Source organism: Spinacia oleracea, chromosome 1, assembly GCF_020520425.1.
Source record: "Spinacia oleracea cultivar Varoflay chromosome 1, BTI_SOV_V1, whole genome shotgun sequence".
Lineage (NCBI taxonomy): Eukaryota > Viridiplantae > Streptophyta > Magnoliopsida > Caryophyllales > Amaranthaceae > Spinacia > Spinacia oleracea.
Genome location: NC_079487.1, coordinates 68,673,438 through 68,682,616, shown reverse-complemented (window position 1 = coordinate 68,682,616; position 9,179 = coordinate 68,673,438).

The window sequence follows — 9,179 nt, the reverse complement described above, 5'->3', positions numbered from 1 at the left end:
TTTTGAAAAATAAAATTAATGCAAGTTCGTGAAATTAAATTTAATTTTAATTGAGTTGGTCCGTATCACGAACCAAAGGCACGAAAACGAGTGTGGTGGACGTATGGCTCGAGCCATACGGGCTGCTACACGACGGCCGAGCCGCAGCGACACGGACAACAGCAAACGTGTTGCGTGCCTCGTGCGCGCTGGGCGAGGAAAGGGGCAGGCGCATGCTTGCAAGGGGCTGCGACGAAGCAAGGCACAAGGCCCTGCGACGTCCAGCGCACGAAGGCACAACACGCAGCGAAAGGGCAGCGATGGCTGCTGGCACGCGCGCGCGCGAAGGCCTGGGGTGTGCGAGCTTGCTCGTGCGCCTCATGGGCCACACGCAAGGGATTGGGCTGGGCGCAAGACAAGTCCAAGTACGTAATCGGACTTTTTTCGTTGAAAATTGTTTATTTCGTTGGGCTTCGTATATTTGCATTAATTTGGGCTAACGGGATATTTAATTTAATATTATATTTGCTTGGGCCAGGCCGCGAGTTTTAATTTAATATTTCATAATTAATTATCCGGAATAATTATTGGTTTGAGTGGGAGCCACTAAATGAAATTAAAATGAAATAATTATTTTAATTATTTTCGTTGGTCGCATTATTTCAATTAAATTCAATTTTAATTAGAGTATAGTCTAAGGATTAATAATTTGGAAATTGATTAATCTTTTAGGACGCGTTTATGTGAACGTGAATTTTAATTAATTCACGTAAATACTTGCATATTTAATATGGGCCATTCGTTTTAGCACACGAATGGGTGAATGCATAGAATGTATATGTTATGTAATGTAGGTACTCCAAGTGACTAGTATGGCCAATTTAGGATAGTTAAATACGGTCTGCGTACCGTTCTATCTTTGAATGTAAATTTTTAAATATGGTCTGCGTACCATGGAAATTTTGATGTAATTTATTATTTTCAAGTATTTCTAAGTTTAGAACTTTATGTTAGCATTTGAACGAAGATTCAAGACGATGCCAAGCTAACAAGGACGTGATGAAGATTGGATGCTTCAAGACAAGATGTTTTGGGCCATACTAGATCACCATTTCTTTATGCAATTTTATATATATATATATATATATATATATATATATATATATATATATATATATATATATATATATACATATATTATGCGTGAATGTATGAATGTATGTATGCTTTGCATGAACAGGTTGTTTCATATGAATCGATTAGATTAAGTTCACTAAATAATCGAACCAACATAGAAACAACTAGGTCCAAGTAATATTGAGTTTAAAAAAAATTGCCTTCCAAATCAAGCACTTACAAAAATCTAGGGATCTAAGATAGTAGGTTTACGCTAAAGCGAGGTGCTATTTTAGTTGACTTAGGTGGTAATGCGTCCTAAAGGAGCACGTTGATTGTGGTTTCAACTCAAACAACAATGGCATTATGTTGTGGCAATGGGATAAATATGGCATTAATTTATTAACCAAGAGTAATTTGGAGATTACTTGGAATAGGTTTTGCTTACCTAAAATCTTAAACTACTTAAGACATGCTAAAGTTGCTTAAGGATTTAGGACTTTTGGGGTCTTGGAATCGTTTCATTCATTTTGGACCATGTTTTTGTTTTTGCATGAATGAAATGTTTTAATAGCTTTAATGATTGCATGTTTGCTTTTATTTCAAAGTTATTGAAGTTTATGAATGCTTATTTATTGTAATTTCTTTTCGATTGTAGTAATCAAATGGCCGCAAACAATAAAAATACTTTCAACCTGCGTTCAATTCTCGATAAAGAGAAGTTGAATGGCAACAATTTCCTCGACTGGCAAAGGAACTTACAAATAGTTCTTATGCATGAGAAAAAGGAATATGTCCTTGAGGAAGAGTTACCGGAAGAGGCTGGGCCGGAGGTAACTCAAGCTGCCCTTAATCATTGGATTCAGGCCAACAGGGATGTCAAATGTGTGACGCTTGCATCCATGAGTCCTGAACTTCAGAAAACGTTCATTAACTCGGATGCTTACCAAATCATCTCGGAGTTGAAGAACATGTTTCAGGACCAAGCCAGAATCGAAAGATTCGAGACTCAGAGGTTTATTCTTGAGACTAAGCTCAAGAAAGGAGAACCAGTGAGCCCACATGTTCTTAAAATGATTGGACTCTTTGAGAACATGAGAGCTCTAGACTCTGACGTCTCAAATGAAATGGCTATTGACATCATTCTCCATTCGCTTCATAATGGCTGTGATCAGTTCAAGTTGAATTACAACATGAACAGCATGGAGAAATCTCTTACTGAGCTTCACGGTATGCTGAAAACCGCTGAAAAGACGGTCAAGCAAGAGAATAAGCATGATATGCTTATGGTGCGTAAGGGCAAGAACTTCAAGAAATCAGACAAGAATAAGGGCAAGAAGGGTAAGGGCAAGGCTTCGCCCTCATCCAAGTCCAACGGTACCAGTTCTGGTAAACAGAAAAGGGTGACTCGTTCTCCTGCCAACTCTGAATGCTTCTACTGCAAGAAGAAGGGGCATTGGAAGAGGGATTGCTTGAAGAGAAAGGAAGATGAGAAGAACGGGAACGTTTCTTCTACTTCAGGTATGTATGTTATACATTGTAATCTTGCTAATTCTACTTCTTGGGTATTAGATATTGGTTGTGGCTCACACTTATGTTCCAATTTGCAGGTACTAAGGAGAAGTAGAAAGCTTGATAAAGGCGAGATGGATCTACGCGTGGGAAATGGAGCACGGATTGCTGCATTAGCCGTAGGATCTTATTTTATTTCTTTGCCTAGTGGTTTTGTTTTGGAACTAGAAAACTGTTACTATGTTCCTAGTATCACCAGAAACATCATTTCCGTTTCAAGTTTGGATTCTAAAGGTTTTAGTTTTCAATTTAAAGACAATAGTTGTTCTTTTGCTTTGAATGGAATGTTTTATGGTTCATCACAACAAGAAAACGGTCTTTATGTGCTAGATACGAGCAAACACATTTATAACATAAATACCAAAAAGGCTAAAACTGGTGATTCGGATCTCACATTTCTGTGGCATTGTCGATTAGGCCATATAAACATAAAGCGCATGGAATTACTTCAACGGAAAGGAATTCTAGAATCATTCGACTTAGAGAAGATTGATCAATGCGAATCTTGTTTACTTGGCAAAATGACAAAGTAACCTTTCTCAAAGGTGGGAGAAAGAGCAAGCGAACTACTAGGGCTAATACATACAGACGTATGTGGGCCTATGAGTACGAAAGCTAGAGGTGAGTTCAGCTATTTCATAACGTTTACGGACGACTTCAGTAGATATGGTTATATTTACTTAATGAAGCACAAGTCTGAATCGTTTGAGAAATTCAGAGAATTTCAAAATGAAGTAGAGAATCAACATGGCAAGAAATTCAAAGCTCTAAGATCGGATCGAGGAGGTGAATATCTTAGCCACGAGTTTGATGACCATCTAAAAGAATGCAGTATTCTTTCTGAATTGACTGCTCCGGGGACACCTCAATGGAATGGAGTGTCGGAACGGAGAAATAGGACCTTACTCGATATGGTCAGGTCAATGATGGGTCAGGCCGAACTTCCTTTACAGTTCTGGGGACATGCGTTGCAAACTGCAGCACTCACACTGAATCGTGCTCCGTCAAAAGCTGTTGAAAAGACTCCATACGAATTATGGACTGGGAAACTTCCAAAGTTGTCTTTTCTGATGATTTGGGGTTGCGAAGCATATGTCAAGCGATTAATTTCGGACAAGCTACAACCTAAATCGGACAAATGTTTCTTCGTTGGGTATCTAAAAGAAACTATGGGGTATTATTTCTACAACAAGTCAGACAACAAGGTTTTTGTTGCTCGTGACGGTGTCTTTTAGGAAAGAAATCATATTTCCAAATTGACAAGTGGGAGAATAATAGACCTCGAAGAGATTCGAGACGAACAACGAACTCAGAACTCTTTAGAAGTAGTTCAGGTTGATGAACCTCCAAGGTCTTTAGAAGAGCCAGTGGGAGTAGTTCCTCAAAACGTTGTTGCCCCTCGTAGGTCAAATAGAACTATTTTTCAGCCTGACAGATGGACAGGCGTCCTCTGGACTGAAAACTTAGACGTTCTCATATTGGATAGTGATGAACCTATGACTTACAAGCAAGCTATGACGAGCCCAAGCTCCACTAAATGGTTAGAGGCCATGCAATCTGAAATAGGCTCCATGTCTGAAAATCAAGTATGGGATTTGGTTGATTTGCCGGATGGGTTCACACCTATCGGATGCAAATGGGTCTTCAAGTTGAAGAAAGAAAAGGATGGAATTGTATACATATACAAGGCTAGATTGGTAGCAAAAGGTTACAGGCAAGTTCACGGCGTTGACTACGATGAAACCTTTTCTCCAGTCGCGATCTGCTTAAGTCTATTCGGATAATCCTTGCGATTGCCGCGTTTCATGACTATGAAATATGGCAAATGGATGTCAAAACCGCCTTCTTGAACGGTGTTCTTGAAGAGACTATGTTCATGACACAGCCGGAGGGTTTTGTCGATCAAAAGAACCAAGGAAAGGTATGCAAGCTTAAGAAGTCCATCTATGGACTAAAGCAGGCATCAAGGAGTTGGAATAAACGATTTGATGAATCAGTCAATAAGTTTGGCTTCATCAAGAATCAGGACGAATCTTGTGTATACAAGAAGGTCAGTGGGAGTAAAATTACATTCATAGTCTTGTATGTTGATGACATACTGCGGAAACGACATTCCTATGTTGGAGTCTGTAAAGACTTGGCTTGGAAAGTGTTTCTCAATGAAGGACTTAGGAGAGACACAGTACATATTGGGCATCAAGATCTATAGGGATAGATCTAAGAGGATGATTGGACTAAGCCAAAGCACTTACATTGACAAAGTGCTAGCTAGGTTCAATATGATGGAAGCCAAGAGAGGCCATCTACCCATGTCACATGGCACATATCTAAGCAAGAATCAGTGTCCCAAAACATCTGATGAGCGTAGAAAGATGAGTGGAATTCCATACGCTTCGTCTATTGGATCCATCATGTATGCTATGATTTGTACAAGGCCGGATGTTTCGTTCGCACTTAGTGCAACGAGCAGGTACCAGTCAGAACCAGGTGAGGCGCATTGGACTGCTGCCAAGAACATCCTAAAATACCTGAAAAGGACTAAGGATCAATTTCTGGTTTATGGTGGTACAGATGAGTTGATTGTTAAGGGCTATACGGACGCAAGCTTTCAAACCGACAGAGATGATTTCAGATCACAGTCTGGGTTTGTGTTCTGCCTCAACGGCGGAGCAGTAAGCTGGAAAAGTGCTAAGCAAAGCACTATTGCGGATTCTACAACTAAAACCGAGTACATTGCTGCCTCAGAAGCAGCAAAGGAAGCTGTTTGGATTCGGAAGTTCATCGAAGAACTTGGTGTTGTCCCCTCCATTAAAGGACCAGTGGCTTTGTATTGTGACAATAGCGGAGCCATTGCCCAGGCAAAGGAGCCTAGGAGCCACCAGAAGTCCAAGCACGTACTGCGGCGATTTCACATACTTCGAGAGATCGTTGAAAGAAAAGAAATCGAGATTTGCAAGGTTGGAACTGACGCCAACGTCGCTGATCCATTGACTAAACCGTTGCCACAAGTGAAACACAACGCACATGTAGAAACCATGGGAATCAAGCATGTTGGAGAATGGCTTTGATTTTCTAAGTATTGTTTTAGAACATCTGCTAGATCTATGTTTAAAACAATTGGTTTAACCATTTCATATTTATGAAATTTATTTATTTCATATTCATTTAATTGTGGTTTAGAATTAAATGATAAGTCCATGTGATTCAAATCATTCAAATGGGATGTCAAGATGGATTCTTCGACAAAGAAACACCCATAAGTGAACTTGAATATTGAAGTCACAAAGGATCCCTAATCCAGGTCATTGAAAGGTGGACGACCAATGACTAATGAAGATTAGATTGCAAATAGATTACTTAGTTCTGTTTCTTGAACTAGAGTGACTGGATGTCAGAATATTTTGCATAGATACTTATTGGATATTGTATCGGATTGACCATGAGAAAACTTTAAGAGATTAAAGTCATGTCATAGGTGGTTCTCATTAATGGTGATTAGACACCGTTCCTCAGAACATGAGAGATTATGTCTGCTCGTTTGAGAAATAGTTCGCTTTGATACTAGCTAAACATTGCACCGTAAAAGGAGGCTATAAAAGCAGTTATTGGGCGTACTATGAATCAAAGTGAGTGTTCATGGATTGCAAGAATGGATTGTCCTCCTATCTTTGATAGGATATGGTGTTGTTGTGTAACAAGGCCTCTTGGAGAGTTAGATACTGTAAAATGCATGGTCGTGCTCAAAATGGTTAAGGCTTAACCTTCTGCAAAAGTTTAACAGTTGAGCTCTGTAATCCGAGAAACACTTCTGGACCTAATAAGGATGGCTTGGATCTTACCTTATGTTCAGTAAGTAACACTAAGTGACAAAGGAGTGTGGATGCACACTTGTCTGAATGACAAGTGGGAGATTGAAGGAAATATGTCCTTCACCCAAGGTGCATTAAGTCTAATACCAAAGGTTCAGATTAATTGCGAACAATTAATTCAGTGAGATCAAGTGATCGGAACAGCTAGCTGGAGCAATGATTCCGATCAGTGAGTTCTAATGGATATTGAACTCACAGCTTACTCTTGACTGAACCTACAAGGTCACACCAATGACACGTAACAGATCAACGGAATAAATGAATCGGAAATTCATTTAATAGCTTTTCGGGAATTAGTTGGAAAACGTATTATACGATACAACCTTGCATCGGAATCGTATATCGTATCGCGAATATTCGTAAGCTGGGCGACACGAATAAATCGTATCGTACGACGGTGATTCGTCGAATACGAAACGATAAATAATATATCGGAAATATATTAAATCGCGAATACGAAGGGCATCGGAGTTGCCGGCCCGTCGAGCCAAGCACGTAAGCGTGCAAGGCCCAACGAGCCAGCAAGCTCGCGAGCAAAGGCGAGCAAGGCAACATTTTCTAAATCAGCCTTTCTAACGGCATCCCGATAATAAGAAACATTAACATTACCAGTGTTAGTCCCATACTGACCATATCTAGGCTGACATGATCTAAAAATTGCGACCAAGAACGAAGATGGTACTTGGTAGCAATTGGAAGAACATCCAACACCGGCACAAAGTGAGAAATAGTATGAACACTAGGTTAGGTCCCTTGCAACGCACGGATGAGACTAAATTTTTTTTTTCTGTTTTGAATCATTTATTTAAAAGAAGCTTTAATAAAATGAAATAAAGTATTATTAACGGTTGTTGGGAAAATCAGAGAAAATTATTATTTATTTGAATTGTAAAGTGATTAGTGCGATTTTAGGAGTTTAGCGTTTTGACAAAAATAATTAAGTTGGGAAAATATTAGAAAAAAACTTATCAGACTGTTATTAGGTATCCTTTTTTTTGGAATTGAATAATATATGTAATCGCAACCATACATGTACCCTCGATCTATCCAAATTTTTTGATATGGTATTGATTTGATATACATATCAGTTATAATACCTTATTTTCTAGAACGGGTATATAACTTGCTTTCGGGTTTATAAGTAATCACTTTTTAACACTTGTTTTGCGTAAAATTAAAAAAAAAATGTGTTTTTGGGTATGGTCGTATAATAACACATGCAAAACAAATTATTTATTTATTTATTTATTTATTTATTAACTATTGTTGGTTAAGAGTGTAATGATTTTTGTTGAAAATTTCATATGAAAATCAAAAAATATTTTTCTATTTCTCTATTACGGAGTTTCCATAATAGCTTACTACGTATAATAAAGAAACAGCAATATCAAAAAAAAAAATTAATTTTTTTCCATTCCTAACATATATATTTTTCAAATCAGTATTAATAATTTTTTTTATCCTTGCGTAATACATGAAATCATAATATACTTTTTTCATATACACTTCTATTATGCTTCTATTAAATAGAAGGAAATGATAAGAAAAAAAATCAGGAAATCGGATATTTTAAAAGATTCTTCAATTAAAATATTTTTAAAAAAAAAACTAAGGACACACCAGGAAATAACAGTGTTATTCCTGGTGTGTCTTTTTAAGATTTTTTAAAAAATAGCGAAATCTTTTCGGCAGGAAAAAAAGGAAAAAATACTAAGGACTCACCAGGATGTGACACGTATCATTCCTGGTGTGTCTTTAAGTATATAGTAATAGATGGGGATATAAATCACACTACATATCAGCCCGTACCTGATGGACACTGCGGGACCGCAAATCATCAGTAGCATTGCGAGGAGGCGACTCAAGATTCCCAGAGGTGGTAGGTCCTTCGGTACCATCAACATCCACTTCAACAGAATTATCACGAATAGAACTTGGGGAGCCCCAACATTATCATCATACCCAAAATCACTAGGGAAATTTTAACTATCCACTTCACTCGACATATTACCAGAAAATAGTAACGCACGCGAGAGAAGAAAACAAGAGAAGGTTAAGGAAATACCTTGAATATAGCAAGCAATTCGTAACAAGAAATGGCGCAAACAAGTCTAACAGCCTAGGTGACAATTGAGAAATGGGGTAGATTTTTATGAATAATCTACGGTAGGGCGCAATCGAAGCAGCAAGAGAAAATATGCGAGGAAAGAGATTTGCAGAAGTTCAGAAGAGAAAGTGAAAATGGAAGAGAGAGAAAGTAAAAAAAAGGTAAAAACAAAAAGGAGGGTTATATAGTAAAAAAGGAAACCCAAGAGTTTCTGATTAGGCAGTTAGCAAAAGTTGAATCGATCATTTCACTCGCATCACAACCGTTGAGATGAGCGACGCGTGTCGCAACAAGACTGAAGTACCGCCACGTGTCAGAAAGAATGGGCGGTCAAAAGTGAAAACTTTTGAATTTAAAATCCAGTCCAATTTTCAAAATGTTTAAAGTCTACAGTCAGTAGAGAAATTTGAGGGGGCTAGTTGTACGGGTGTGATATCAGCCCGATGGTACGTAACACCCTTATTTAAGAAAAGGTTAACAATCATAATGCAAGCAACTTTCCAGACGACTAACCATCCTTACCAGCATTGGGATGA